Source organism: Rattus norvegicus, chromosome 8 (assembly GCF_021556685.1).
Source record: "Rattus norvegicus strain SHRSP/BbbUtx chromosome 8, alternate assembly SHRSP_T2T, whole genome shotgun sequence".
Taxonomy (NCBI): Eukaryota; Metazoa; Chordata; class Mammalia; order Rodentia; family Muridae; genus Rattus; species Rattus norvegicus.
The window spans coordinates 40,019,896-40,035,086 of NC_141541.1; positions in this window are offsets into that span (position 1 = coordinate 40,019,896).

Consider the following 15,191-nt stretch of genomic DNA (forward strand, 5'->3'; position numbering starts at 1 on the left):
TCCCATCACCAAGAGCAGTAAGAGGACACTCACCCTACGACATGCAGATGACTTCTTGTGAGGAGGGTCCGCTGTTCTCTTGATCCACTCCTTTGCCTCCTGGATGTTCACCATCTGCTATACTCCATGCTGAGAGCTCAGTTACGAATTCAATTACTACATAGACTACACGGAATCCAGAAAAGCAAGAGACATAATTTAGTGACTGCTTTTCATCGGGCTAGATACTCAGCTAATAGAGGCAAAGTCAAAATTAGAACTTGGCTGGGAGTGTTGCCTGCTCCACACTGTGGGAGCACAGACAAGAACATTTTCTGCTGGTGTTTAATGCGAGTGTGCCTGTGTAACACACGCAAGCCCCTGGGTTTGATCTTTACGCTGGACAAAAAAAAAAGTCCCAGTATCATTAGCATTAAACATCCTCTTCAGGCTTTCTTGGGACAGGGGAAGGTTCCAATGGGCCACCAAGCTTTCACAGGAAACCATCTCTTTGGCAAAGGTTAGTGCCCACCGGCTTAAAATAGCATCCAATAGATCATAACAGCTTCACAATTGTTTGTCCGCAGTGTATTGTTGTATGGGTCCTCTTCTTGGGTGGTGATATGGAAATGGAGTTCAAGTCCAAGCACTGGAGGGAACTTCTGGTCAAAGATCACCAAGGGCGCATGCCCTTTAACTTCCTGAAACCCCAGAAAAGCAAAACAAAAGGAACTTTAAGAGAGACAGCAGTCACAGAAGTCTGGGAGCTAGAAATCACATGTAACAAGAACCATAGCAACAAGTGGGAGCTGACCTAGCAGGCCTGAAAACGGTAAGTCCAAAACTCAGACATGAACAGCCAGAGAAGCATTCATGAACAGACATGAATCCTGTCTCAGAAGCTTGAAAGACTCAGGAATAGTGAAACTGACACTTTTAGAAGGGGGAGGTGAAAATTAGTACCCGAACCAAGGTTGGCGGAATGTTCTCTCAAAATGCAAGTGGACATCGGGTCCTTTCCAATCCTTCATGTTTTCATCCCTGGCAAATCTAGATCCCCATTCTCCAGTGATGGTTATACAGGTCATTTCAGACCATGGACTAGAAGGCGTAACTGGAGGTATGGAATTTAGAGAAAATATTGGACCTAATAAAATTTGCAGAGCAAATACTGAGCCTTTTATCTCAGAGCTACACCATATGCTACAAGCGGGAGGCTGGATAAGGTTTTCATAAAGATTAGATCCAATAAAAGATGCTTGTATCAAATGCATTCAAGAGTTTCCGGAAGAATGGCCCTGATGACCACAGTTTAGTGAAACTAATAACTGACAAGGCCTTCTTCCCTAGTCAGTACCCTAGCCTTGTTAGTGTTCTGACTATAAGCACTTGGCCAAGAAGCACCCAACTTTAAAAAAAAAAATGTATACTATGAAAACAAGGTCCACTCAGAAGGTAAAGATATTGGAGAAAGTAGAGAATGTGCATGAAAAGAAAGCTCATCTGTGCATGCTGGCTACTCTTTTGTCAACTTGACACTAGCTAGAGGGAACCTCAATTGAGAATACTCCTCCATCAGGTTGGCCTGTCGGCAAATATGTAGAGGGCAATCTCTAGATTAATGATTGATGTGGAGAAGCTTAGCCCACTGTGGGCTGTGCTACCCCTGGGCAGGTGGTCCTGGGTTGTTGTAAAAGTAAACTGAAAGCACCAAGGAGAGCAAGCAAATAGCCAGCAGTGCTTCTGGGTCTCTGCTTCAGTTCCCACCTTAGCTTCCCTAGATGATGCTCCATAATGTGGAACAAGCCCTTTCCTCTCTACTTTGCTTTTCATCACAGTCTCATCAGTAAAAATCAAACTAATACAACAGACTTAGAGAAAGGTGATATTATTGGGCTAGCTAGGTGGGTTGGCAAGTACAGTAAGCCTGAAGTGAGAACTGGATCCTAGGACCTCATGATAAAAGTAGGGAATTGACTCCTTTGACCTCTGCACATGTGCTATGTGCACATGTGTACACACACACACACACACACACACACACACACACACACACACCAATAAGAAAATTACATTTTAAGAAAAGAATGTAACATTGCATCAAAAACTCAATAATGGAATGCTCTTAAAAAGAAATTCTCAGGGAACAAACAAACAGCTTTTGTGAACCAAATATGATAGAAGAAAAGATTTAAATCAAATCAAAATTAAAGGCTAAGGTGAAGAAAATTCCTCAGGGTAAAGAGAAGAGGGCGGGTGGCATGATAGCAGGAGATAGAATGAGGAGGATCAAGAGTCTGGGCTACAGTGTAAAAGTGTGTGTGTGTGTGTGTGTGTGTGTAAAAGAGCAAGATAAAAAGGTATTAGACTTGTTCATGAAAATCATCCAAATTATGGGAATTCAAACATCAAAGAATAGAAAAGACGAATGGTAAAAAATAATTCAATGCATAATCCAAGGAAATTTCCCCAGTCTTAAATAAATAAGTTTCCAGGTTAAAAATCCCCAGAATAACTGATGGGAAAAAAACCCAAATTCTGTAAAACAAAGGTTTATCACTATGGTATTTTAGTAACAGTGAAGAGAAGATACTACAAGATACCAGAGAAAATAAGCAGGTTTTACATGAAGAAACGAGAAGAGCAGATGACATTTTCAACAACACTGAAGGCTAGAATGACTTCCACCTTAGAATTTCCTGCCCACTAAACTCTCAATTTGGCGTGAGCATAGAACGGAGATGTCCTCAGAAATGGATAGTCTTAAATTTTGTCTTTCAGGGGCTCTGTCTTAAGAAGCTACTCTGGCAATATCACAGATTCAACAACAACACAACAACAACAACAACAACAACAACAAAAACAAGTCCCTGGGGAAGAAGACCGCACACAAGAAGGGAGACAGACATGGTTTCTGGAAAACAAGGCTCCATACGAGAGACGAGGCAGCTCCAGTCAGTGACAGAGGAGACCTCAAGTCAGCAGCTATGCAGCAGGTTTCAGGAGCATCAACCCAAACTGGCCCAGCCACGGATCCTGGAACTGTCTCTTCAAGAAAATGAAGTGGCCAGAGCACCAAAGACATCAGAATATTCCAGAGACTTGGGAGAACACATTACACGCTCAATCTAGGGAGATTTGAGGTATAGATTAGTGTCGAGTATATAGAAAGCTAAGCAAATAAACACAACTGAAATGATTTTCAACCCAGGAAGAAAATTTAACGAGAAAAGAAAAATAATCACTATACATTCACGAAGGACTTGGCTGTGAAGTATGCTTATGTATTCTTGTTAAGGTAAATATTGAATGTTGATCTAATGAGAATTATGGTCTAATTATACTGGGGAAACTACAGGTTGAGCAGGGCCAGGAAATGTGTGTGGTGAGGTCTAGAGTTTTGGAGAGGCAGAGATAAATCCTCTTCTTCCATATGGGAAACAAAGAAATGCCTAAACTAAGGAGCTCTAAGAAACTGGAAACACTGGAAAATTAACAAACAGAAGCCTGCTGTACAGCATTTGGGCATTATGATATATTGTAATTCCAGTACTCAGGAGCTGAGGCAAAAAATGACTTCGGAGTTCAGGACCAGTGAGACTCCGTTAATGGAGGTGGTAAGAAGGAAGGAAGGAAAGAAGGAAGGAAGGAAGGAAAGAAGGAAGGAAGGAAGGAAGGAAGGAAAGAAGGAAGGAAGGAAGGAAGGAAGGAAACCATTAGAAAGGGCTAAAAAAATCAACCTGAGGAGCCGAGGCTTAGAAATTGAGGCTGGAGTGATTGTTGTTTTCCTTTCCTGATCTTTCTTTGTCTGCAGAACTCTTGGTGGCCTTAAGTTTCTGATTTAAACAAACAAACAAACAAACAAACAAACAAAGAACAAAGGTTGAGCATGCAATGGCGGCTTGGACCAGTGTCCCTAAAGAGCCAATGTGCTCCACAAAGAGACAATGTGCTAAAAGTTCTTGTTTCTATGGCCACACTGGCAGGTGGTAGAACCTCTCAAGGTGAGGTCAAGGTGGAAATCTTCTGGTCACATGGGGATGCACTTTGTAAGGGACCGCTGGGACCCTAGCCTCATCTCATCTCTCCCTCATTCTGACTATCCCATGAGTAGGCTCCCTCTGCTGTGAGTACCTATTGTACAGGATTGGAAGCAAGGGGTAAACTGGAAGTAGACTGAAGAATATTGTTTTTATTATATGTCTCATAAAACAAATGAGTTTAATATACACATAACTTATTTACTACAGGTCCTAGTTTTATTTTGTTGTGATAAACACCATGACCAAAAGCAACTTGGAAAGGAAAGGGCTTATTTCTGCTTACAGGTTACAATTTATTATCAAGGAAAGCCAAGGCAGGAGCCTGAAGCAGAAATAGAATCAGAGGCCTTAAAGGGACACTGCTCCTTGGCTTACTCAGCTACCTTTCTTATTACACAGTGAGAACCCAGTTACTTACTGCCCACAATGGGCTCAGCTCCCACATCAACTAACAACCAAGAAAATGCTCAACAGACATTCATCAAGGCCAATCTGAAAGACATAATTCTTTCTACCAGGTGTATCACATCAACAACCAAAATTAGCCATAACGTGCTATAAAGAGAAGCTTTAGGTATATAAGTGGCTATAACTCAAGGACAGATTTCCTATCCGGGAGGAACAAAGGTCCTGACTTTTTTTTCTTCCATTTTTATTAAATCGGGTATTTTTTATTTACATTTCAAATGTTATTCCCTTTTCTGGTTTTCTGTCCATCAGCCTCCTAACCCCTCCCTCTCCCCTTCTATATGAGTGTTCCCCTCCCCATCCATCCCCATTACTGCTCCCCCAACATTCCCCTACACTAGGGGTCCAGCCTTGGCAGGACCAAGGGCTTCCCCTTCCACTGGTGCCCCAACAATTCACTGCTACCTATAGGTCCTGACTTTTAACCTTAGCATATATATTTATTATATGTGTATGTGTATATGTATGATGTAAATATAATTGATTAATATAGTGTTTTGTATTTAAAATATAATTATATACTGATTTATGTAATGTTTTATATACATATATTAAATAAGTCATTTTATACACAAAAATATAACTATACACACATACACACACACACACATAAAGAGAGGGGTAATTGCTCTTTTAAAATTTGTGTGTGTGTGTGTAAGGTTCACTATGGGAGGCTAGAGGTTGATGTTCAGATGCCCTCAATTGCTTCTCTGTCCTATCTATTGAGATAGGGTCTCTTATTAAACCTGGGGTTCACTGTTACAGCTAGTCTGGCTACCAGTGAGGTCTGATGATCCCCTATCTCCACCTGCAAGTGTTGGGGTTACAGGCACTTCCTATCATACCCCGATTTTACATGGGTGCTGCAGATCCTAACTCAAGTCCTCATGCTTGTGCAGTAGGCAAACTCCACACTGAGTCATCTCCCCAGCCCTGATAAGTGCCCTTTATATGGTATATAATAACTGTCAAATAAAGGGCAAACATGGATTTGGAAAAGATAGATTTTTTTTTCCAAAACAGGTTCTCATTGTATGGTTCTGGCTGACCTCAAATTCACAGAGATTTACCTGCCTCTGTCTCTTTGTGTTGGGATTAAAAGCAAGTCTGTCACCATGTTGTATCAAGATAGATTCTTTTTTTATTTTTTATTTATTTATTTTTTATTAACTTGAGTATTTCTTATTTACATTTCGAATGTTATTCCCTTTCCCGGTTTCCGGGCAAACATCCCCCTAATCCCGCCCCTCCCCTTCTTTATGGGTGTTCCCCTCCCCACCCTCCCCCCATTGCCACCCTCCCCCCAACAATCACGTTCACTGGGGGTTCAGTCTTAGCAGGACCAAGGGCTTCCCCTTCCCTGGTGATCTTACTAGGATATTCATTGCTACCTATGAGGTTGGAGCCCAGGGTCAGTCCATGTATAGTCTTTAGGTAGTGGCTTAGTCCCTGGAAGCTCTGGTTGCTTGGCATTGTTGTTCATAGGGGTCTGGAGCCCCTTCAAGCTCTTCCAGTTCTTTCTCTGATTCCTTCAACGGGGGGTCCTATTCTCAGTTCAGTGCTTTGCTGCTGGCATTCACCTCTGTGTTTGCTGTATTCTGGCTGTGTCTCTCAGGAGAGATCTACAACCGGCTCCTGTCGGCCTGCACTTCTTTGCTTCATCCATCTTGTCTAATTGGGTGGCTGTGTATGTATGGGCCACATGTGGGGCAGGCTCTGAATGGGTGTTCCTTCTGTCTCTGTTTTAACCTTTGCCTCTCTATTCCCTGCCAAGGGTATTCTTGTTCCCCTTTTTTTTTAATTTTTTATTTTTTATATATATATTTTTTTATTAACTTGAGTATTTCTTATATACATTTCAAGTGTTATTCCCTTTCCCGGTATCCGGGCAAACATCCCCCTCCCCCCTCCCCTTCCTTATGGGTGTTCCCCTCCCCACCCTCCCCCCATTGCCGCCCTCCCCCCACCAGTCTAGTTCACTGGGGGTTCAGTCTTAGCAGGACCCAGGGCTTCCCCTTCCACTGGTGCTCTTACTAGGATATGCATTGCTACCTATGAGGTCAGAGTCCAGGGTCAGTCCATGTATAGTCTTTGGGTAGTGGCTTAGTCCCTGGAAGCTCTGGTTGCTTGGCATTGTTGTACATATGGAGTCTCGAGCCCCTTCAAGCTCTTCCAGTTCTTTCTCTGATTCCTTCAACGGGGGTCCTATTCTCAGTTCAGTGGTTTGCTGCTGGCATTCGCCTCTGTATTTGCTGTATTCTGGCTGTGTCTCTTAGGAGCGATCTACATCCGGCTCCTGTCGGTCTGCACTTCTTTGCTTCATCCATCTTGTCTAATTGGGTGGCTATATATGTATGGGCCACATGTGGGGCAGACTCTGAATGGGTGTTCCTTCAGTCTCTGTTTTAATCTTTGCCTCTCTCTTCCCTGCCAAGGGTATTCTTGTTCCCCTTTTAAAGAAGGAGTGAAGCATTCACATTTTGATCATCCGTCTTGAGTTTCATTTGCTCTAGGCATCTAGGGTAATTCAAGCATTTGGGCTAATAGCCACTTATCAATGAGTGCATACCATGTATGTCTTTCTGTGATTGGGTTAGCTCACTCAGGATGATGTTTTCCAGTTCCAACCATTTGCCTATGAATTTCATAAAGTCATTGTTTTTGATAGCTGAGTAATATTCCATTGTGTAGATGTACCACATTTTCTGTATCCATTCCTCTGTTGAAGGGCATCTGGGTTCTTTCCAGCTTCTGGCTATTATAAATAAGGCTGCAAAGAACATAGTGGAGCACGTGTCTTTTTTATATGTTGGGGCATCTTTTGGGTATATGCCCAAGAGAGGTATAGCTGGATCCTCAGGCAGTTCAATGTCCAATTTTCTGAGGATTCTCCAGACTGATTTCCAGAATGGTTGTACCAGTTTGCAATCCCACCAACAATGGAGGAGTGTTCCTCTTCCTCCACATCCTCGCCAGCATCTGTTGTCCCCTGAGTTTTTGATCTTAGCCATTCTCACTGGTGTGAGGTGAAATCTCAGGGTTGTTTTGATTTGCATTTCCCTTATGACTAAAGATGTTGAACATTTCTTTAGGTGTTTCTCAGCCATTCGGCATTCCTCAGCTGTGAATTCTTTGTTTAGCTCTGAACCCCATTTTTTAATAGGGTTATTTGTTTCCCTGCGGTCTAACTTCTTGAGTTCTTTGTATATTTTGGATATAAGGCCTCTATCTGTTGTAGGATTGGTAAAGATCTTTTCCCAATCTGTTGGTTGCCGTTTTGTCCTAACCACCGTGTCCTTTGCCTTACAGAAGCTTTGTAGTTTTATGAGATCCCATTTGTCGATTCTTGATCTTAGAGCGTAAGCCATTGGTGTTTTGTTTAGGAAATTTTTTCCAGTGCCCATGTGTTCCAGATGCTTCCCTAGTTTTTCTTCTATTAGTTTGAGTGTGTCTGGTTTGATGTGGAGGTCCTTGATCCACTTGGACTTAAGCTTTGTACAGGGTGATAAGCATGGATCGATCTGCATTCTTCTACATGTTGACCTCCAGTTGAACCAGCACCATTTGCTGAAAATGCTATCTTTTTTCCATTTGATGGTTTTGGCTCCTTTGTCAAAAATCAAGTGACCATAGGTGTGTGGGTTCATTTCTGGGTCTTCAATTCTATTCCATTGGTCTATCTGTCTGTCTCTGTACCAATACCATGCAGTTTTTAATCACTATTGCTCTGTAATACTGCTTGAGTTCAGGGATAGTGATTCCCCCTGAAGTCCTTCTATTGTTGAGGATAGCTTTAGCTATCCTGGGTTTTTTGTTATTCCAGATGAATTTGCAAATTGTTCTGTCTAACTCTTTGAAGAATTGGATTGGTATTTTGATGGGGATTGCATTGAATCTGTAGATTGCTTTTGGTAAAATGGCCATTTTTACTATATTAATCCTGCCAATCCATGAGCATGGGAGATCTTTCCATCTTCTGAGGTCTTCTTCAATTTCCTTCTTCAGAGTCTTGAAGTTCTTATTGTACAGATCTTTTACTTGCTTGGTTAAAGTCACACCGAGGTACTTTATATTATTTGGGTCTATTATGAAGGGTGTCGTTTCCCTAATTTCTTTCTCGGCTTGTTTCTCTTTTGTATAGAGGAAGGCAACTGATTTATTTGAGTTAATTTTATACCCAGCCACTTTGCTGAAGTTGTTTATCAGCTTTAGTAATTCTCTGGTGGAACTTTTGGGATCACTTAAATACACTATCATATCATCTGCAAACAGTGATATTTTGACTTCTTCTTTTCCGATCTGTATCCCCTTGACCTCCTTTTGTTGTCTGATTGCTCTGGCTAGAACTTCAAGAACTATATTGAATAAGTAGGGAGAGAGTGGGCAGCCTTGTCTAGTCCCTGATTTTAGTGGGATTGCTTCAAGTTTCTCTCCATTTAGTTTAATGTTAGCAACTGGTTTGCTGTATATGGCTTTTACTATGTTCAGGTATGGGCCTTGAATTCCTATTCTCTCCAGGACTTTTATCATGAAGGGGTGTTGAATTTTGTCAAATGCTTTCTCAGCGTCTAATGAAATGATCATGTGGTTTTGTTCTTTCAGTTTGTTTATATAATGGATCACGTTGATGGTTTTCCATATATTAAACCATCCCTGCATGCCTGGGATGAAGCCTACTTGGTCATGGTGGATGATTGTTTTGATGTGCTCTTGGATTCGGTTTGCCAGAATTTTGTTGAATATTTTTGCATCGATATTCATAAGGGAAATTGGTCTGAAGTTCTCTTTCTTTGTTGTGTCTTTGTGTGGTTTAGGTATAAGAGTAATTGTGGCTTCGTAGAAGGTATTCGGTAGTGATCCATCTGTTTCAATTTTGTGGAATAGTTTGGATAATATTGGTATGAGGTCTTCTATGAAGGTTTGGTAGAATTCTGCACTAAACCCGTCTGGACCTGGGCTCTTTTTGGTTGGGAGACCTTTAATGACTGCTTCTATTTCCTTAGGAGTTATGGGGTTGTTTAACTGGTTTATCTGTTCCTGATTTAACTTCGGTACCTGGTATCTGTCTAGGAAATTATCCATTTCCTGAAGATTTTCAACTTTTGTTGAATATAGGTTTTTATAGTAAGATCTGATGATTTTTTGAATTTCCTCTGAATCTGTTGTTATGTCTCCCTTTTCATTTCTGATTTTGTTAATTTGGACGCACTCTCTGTGTCCTCTCGTTAGTCTGGCTAAGGGTTTATCTATCTTGTTGATTTTCTCAAAGAACCAACTTTTGGTTCTGTTGATTCTTTCTATGGTCCTTTTTGTTTCTACTTGGTTGATTTCCGCTCTGAGTTTGATTATTTCCTGCCTTCTACTCCTCCTGGGTGTATGTGCTTCTTTTTGTCCTAGAGCTTTTAGGTGTGCTGTCAAGCTGCTGACATATGCTCTTTCCTGTTTCTTTCTGCAGGCACTCAGCGCTATGAGTTTTCCTCTTAGCACAGCTTTCATTGTGTCCCATAAGTTTGGGTATGTTGTACCTTCATTTTCATTAAATTCTAAAAAGTTTTTAATTTCTTTCTTTATTTCTTCCTTGACCAGGTTATCATTGAGTAGAGCATTGTTCAATTTCCAAGTATATGTGGGCATTCTTCCTTGATTGTTATTGAAGACCAGTTTTAGGCTGTGGTGGTCCGATAGCATGCATGGGATTATTTCTATCTTTCTGTACCTGTTGAGGCCCGTTTTTTGACCAATTATATGGTCAATTTTGGAGAAAGTACCATGAGGAGCTGAGAAGAAGGTATATCCTTTTGCTTTAGGATAGAATGTTCTATAAATATCCGTTAAGTCCATTTGGCTCATGACTTCTCTTAGTCTGTCTACATCTCTGTTCAATTTCTGTTTCCATGATCTGTCCATTGATGAGAGTGGGGTGTTGAAATCTCCCACTATTATTGTGTGAGGTGCAATGTGTGTTTTGAGCTTTAGTAAGGTTTCTTTTATGTATGTAGTTGCCCTTGTATTTGGGGCATAGATATTTAGGATTGAGAGTTCATCTTGGTGGATTTTTCCTTTGATGAATATGAAGTGTCCTTCCTTATCTTTTTTGATGACTTTTAATTGAAAATTGATTTTATTTGATATTAGAATGGCTACTCCAGCTTGCTTCTTCTGACCATTTGCTTGGAAAATTGTTTTCCAGCCTTTCACTCTGAGGTAATGTCTGTCTTTGTCTCTGAGGTGTGTTTCCTGTAGGCAGCAGAATGCAGGGTCCTCGTTGCGTATCCAGTTTGTTAATCTATGTCTTTTTATTGGGGAGTTGAGGCCATTGATGTTGAGAGATATTAAGGAATAGTGATTATTGCTTCCTGTTATATTCATATTTGGATGTGAGGTTATGTTTGTGTGCTTTCATTCTCTTTGTTTTGTTGCCCAGACGATTAGTTTCTTGCTTCTTCTAGGTTATAGCTTGCCTCCTTATGTTGGGCTTTACCATTTATTATCCTTTGTAGTGCTGGATTTGTAGAAAGATATTGTGTAAATTTGGTTTTGTCATGGAATATCTTGCTTTCTCCATCTATGTTAATTGAGAGTTTTGCAGGATACAGTAACCTGGGCTGGCATTTTTGTTCTCTTAGGGTCTGTATGACATCAGTCCAGGATCTTCTGGCCTTCATAGTTTCTGGCGAGAATTCTGGTGTGATTCTGATAGGTCTGCCTTTATATGTTACTTGACCTTTTTCCCTTACTGCTTTTAATATTCTTTCTTTATTTTGTGCGTTTGGTGTTTTGACTATTATGTGACGGGAGGTGTTTCTTTTCTGGTCCAATCTATTTGGAGTTCTGTAGGCTTCTTGTATGCCTATGGGTATCTCTTTTTTTAGGTTAGGGAAGTTTTCTTCTATGATTTTGTTGAAGATATTTACTGGTCCTTTGAGCTGGGAGTCTTCACTCTCTTCTATACCTATTATCCTTAGGTTTGATCTTCTCATTGAGTCCTGGATTTCCTGTATGTTTTGGACCAGTAGCTTTTTCTGCTTTACATTATCTTTGACAGTTGAGTCAATGATTTCTATGGAATCTTCTGCTCCTGAGATTCTCTCTTCCATCTCTTGTATTCTGTTGGTGAAGCTTGTATCTACAGCTCCTTGTCTCTTCTTTTGGTTTTCTATATCCAGGGTTGTTTCCATGTGTTCTTTCTTGATTGCTTCTATTTCCATTTTTAATTCCTTCAACTGTTTGATTGTGTTTTCCTGGAATTCTTACAGGGATTTTTGCGATTCCTCTCTGTAGGCTTCTACTTGTTTATTAATGTTTTCCTGTGTTTCCCTAAGGGAGTTCTTCACATCTTTCTTGAAGTCCTCCAGCATCATGATCAAATATGATTTTGAAACTAGATCTTGCTTTTCTGGTGTGTTTGGATATTCCATGTTTATTTTGGTGGGAGAATTGGGCTCCAATGATGCCAAGTAGTCTTGGTTTCTGTTGCTTGGGTTCCTGCGCTTGCCTCTTGCCATCAGATTATCTCTAGTGTTACTTTGTTCTGCTATTTCTGACAGTGGCTAGACTGTCCTATAAGCCTGTGTGTCAGGAGTGCTGTAGACCTGTTTTCCTGTTTTCTTTCAGCCAGTTATGGGAACAGAGTGTTCTGCTTTCAGGCGTGTAGTTTTTCCTCTCTACAGGTCTTCAGCTGTTCCTGTGGGCCTGTGTCTTGAGTTCACCAGGCAGCTTTCTTGCAGCAGAAAAGTTGGTCTTACCTGTGGTCCTGAGGCTCAAGTTCGCTCGTGGGGTGCTGCCCCCGGGCTCTCTGCAGAGGCAGCAACCAGGAAGACCTGTGCCGCCCCTTCCGGGAGCTTCAGTGCACCAGGGTTCCAGATGGTCTTTGGCTTTTTCCTCTGGCGTCCGAGATGTGTGTGCAGAGAGCAGTCTCTTCTGGTTTCCCAGGCTTGTCTGCCTCTCTGAAGGTTTAGCTCTCCCTCCCACGGGATTTGGGTGCAGAGAACTGTTTATCCAGTCTGTTTCCTTCAGGGTCCGGCGGTGTCTCTGGCAGGGCTCCTGCCGCTCCTGGGCCTTCCCCCACGGGAGCCCAGAGGCCTTATACAGTTTCCTCTTGGGCCAGGGATGTGGGCAGGGGTGAGCAGTGTTGGTGGTCTCTTCCACTCTGCAGCCTCAGGAGTGCCCACCTGACCAGGCGGTTGGGTCTCTCTCTCACAGGGTCTGGGAGCAGAGAGCTGCTGCGGGCCGGTCTCTTGTTCCCCTTTTAAAGAAGGAGTGAAGCATTCACATTTTGATCATCCGTCTTGAGTTTCATGTGTTCTATGCATCTAGGGTAATTCAAGCATTTGGGCTAATAGTCACTTATCAATGAGTGCATACCATGTGTGTTTTTCTGTGATTGGGTTACCTCACTCAGGATGATATTTTCCAGTTCCAACCATTTGTCTATGAATTTCATAAAGTCATTGTTTTTGATAGCTGAGTAATATTCCATTGTGTAGATGTACCACATTTCCTGTATCCATTCCTCTGTTGAAGGGCATCTGGGTTCTTTCCAGCTTCTGGCTATTATATATAAGGCTGCTATGAACATAGTGGAGCACATGTCTTTTTTATAAGTTGGGGCACCTTTTGGGTATATGCCCAAGAGAGGTATAGCTGGATCCTCAGGTACTTCAATGTCCAATTTTCTGACTGATTTCCAGAATGGTTTTACCAGTCTGCAATCCCACCAACAATGGAGGAGTGTTCCTCTTTCTCCACATCCTCGCCAGCATTTGCTGTCACCTGAGTTTTTGATCTTAGGCATTCTCACTGGTGTGAGGTGAAATCTCAGGGTTGTTTTGATTTGCATTTCCCTTATGACTAAAGATGTTGAACATTTCTTTAGGTGTTTCTCAGCCATTCGGCATTCCTCAGCTGTGAATTCTTTGTTTTCAATAGGGTTATTTGACTCCCTGCGGTCTAACTTCTTGAGTTCTTTGTATATTTTGGATATAAGCTCTCTATCTGTTATAGGATTGGTAAAGATCTTTTCCCAATCTGTTGATTGCTGTTTTGTCCTAACCACAGTGTCCTTTGCCTTACAGAAGCTTTGTAGTTTTATGAGATCCCATTTGTCGATTCTTGATCTTAGAGCGTAAGCCATTGGTGTTTTGTTCAGGAAATTTTTTCCAGTGCCCATGGGTTCGAGATGCTGCCCTAGTTTTTCTCCTATTAGTTTGAGTGTGTCTGGTTTGATGTGGAGGTCCTTGATCCACTTGGACTTAAGCTTTGTACAGGGTGATAAGCATGGATCGATCTGCATTCTTCTACATGTTGACCTCCAGTTGAACCAGCACCATTTGCTGAAAATGCTATCTTTTTTCCATTGAATGGTTTTGGCTCCTTTGTCAAAAATCAGGTGCCCATAGGTGTGTGGGTTCATTTCTGGGTCTTCAATTCTATTCCATTGGTCTATCTGTCTGTCTCTGTACCAATACCATGCAGTTTTTATCACTATTGCTCTGTAATACTGCTTGAGTTCAGGGATAGTGATTCCCCCTGAAGTCCTTTTATTGTTGAGAATAGTTTTAGTTATCCTGGGTTTTTTGTTATTCCAGATGAATTTGCAAATTGTTCTGTCTAACTCTTTGAAGAATTGGATTGGTATTTTGATGGGGATTGCATTGAATCTGTAGATTGCTTTTGGTAAAATGGCCATTTTTACTATATTAATCCTGCCAATCCATGAGCATGGGAGATCTTTCCATCTTCTGAGGTCTTCTTCAATTTCCTTCTTCAGAGTCTTGTAGTTCTTATTGTACAAATCTTTTACTTGCTTTGTTAAAGTCACACCGAGGTACTTTATATTGTTTGGGTCTATTATGAAGGGTGTCGTTTCCCTAATTTCTTTCTCGGCTTGTTTCTCTTTTGTGTAGAGGAAGGCTACTGATTTATTTGAGTTAATTTTATACCCAGCCACTTTGCTGAAGTTGTTTATCAGCTTTTGTAGTTCTCTGGTGGAACTTTTGGGATCACTTAAATATACTATCATATCATCTGCAAATAGTGATATTTTGACTTCTTCTTTACCGATCTATATCCCCTTGATTTCCTTTTGTTGTCTGATTGCTCTGGCTAGAACTTCAAGAACTGTATTGAATATGTAGGGAGAGAGTGGGCAGCCTTGTTTAGTCCCTGATTTCAGTGGGATTGCTTCAAGTTTCTCTCCATTTAGTTTAATGTTAGCAACTGATTTGCTGTATATGGCTTATACTATGTTTAGGTATGGGCCTTGAATTCCTATTCTTTCCAGGACTTTTATCATGAAGGGGTGTTGAATTTTGTCAAATGCTTTCTCAGCATCTAATGAAATGATCATGTGGTTTTGTTCTTTCAGTTTGTTTATATAATGGATCACGTTGATAGTTTTCCATATATTAAACCATCCCTGCATGCCTGGGATGAAGCCTACTTGATCATGGTGGATGATTGTTTTGATGTGCTCTTGGATTCCATTTGCCAGAATTTTATTGAGTATTTTTGCGTCGATATTCATAAGGGAAATTGGTCTGAAGTTCTCTTTCTTTGTTGGGTCTTTGTGTGGTTTAGGTATAAGAGTAATTGTGGCTTGTTAAAAGGAATTCGGTAGTGATCCATCTGTTTCAATTTTGTGGAATAGTTTGGATAATATTGGTACGAGGTCTTCTATGAAGGTCTGATAGAATTCTGCAC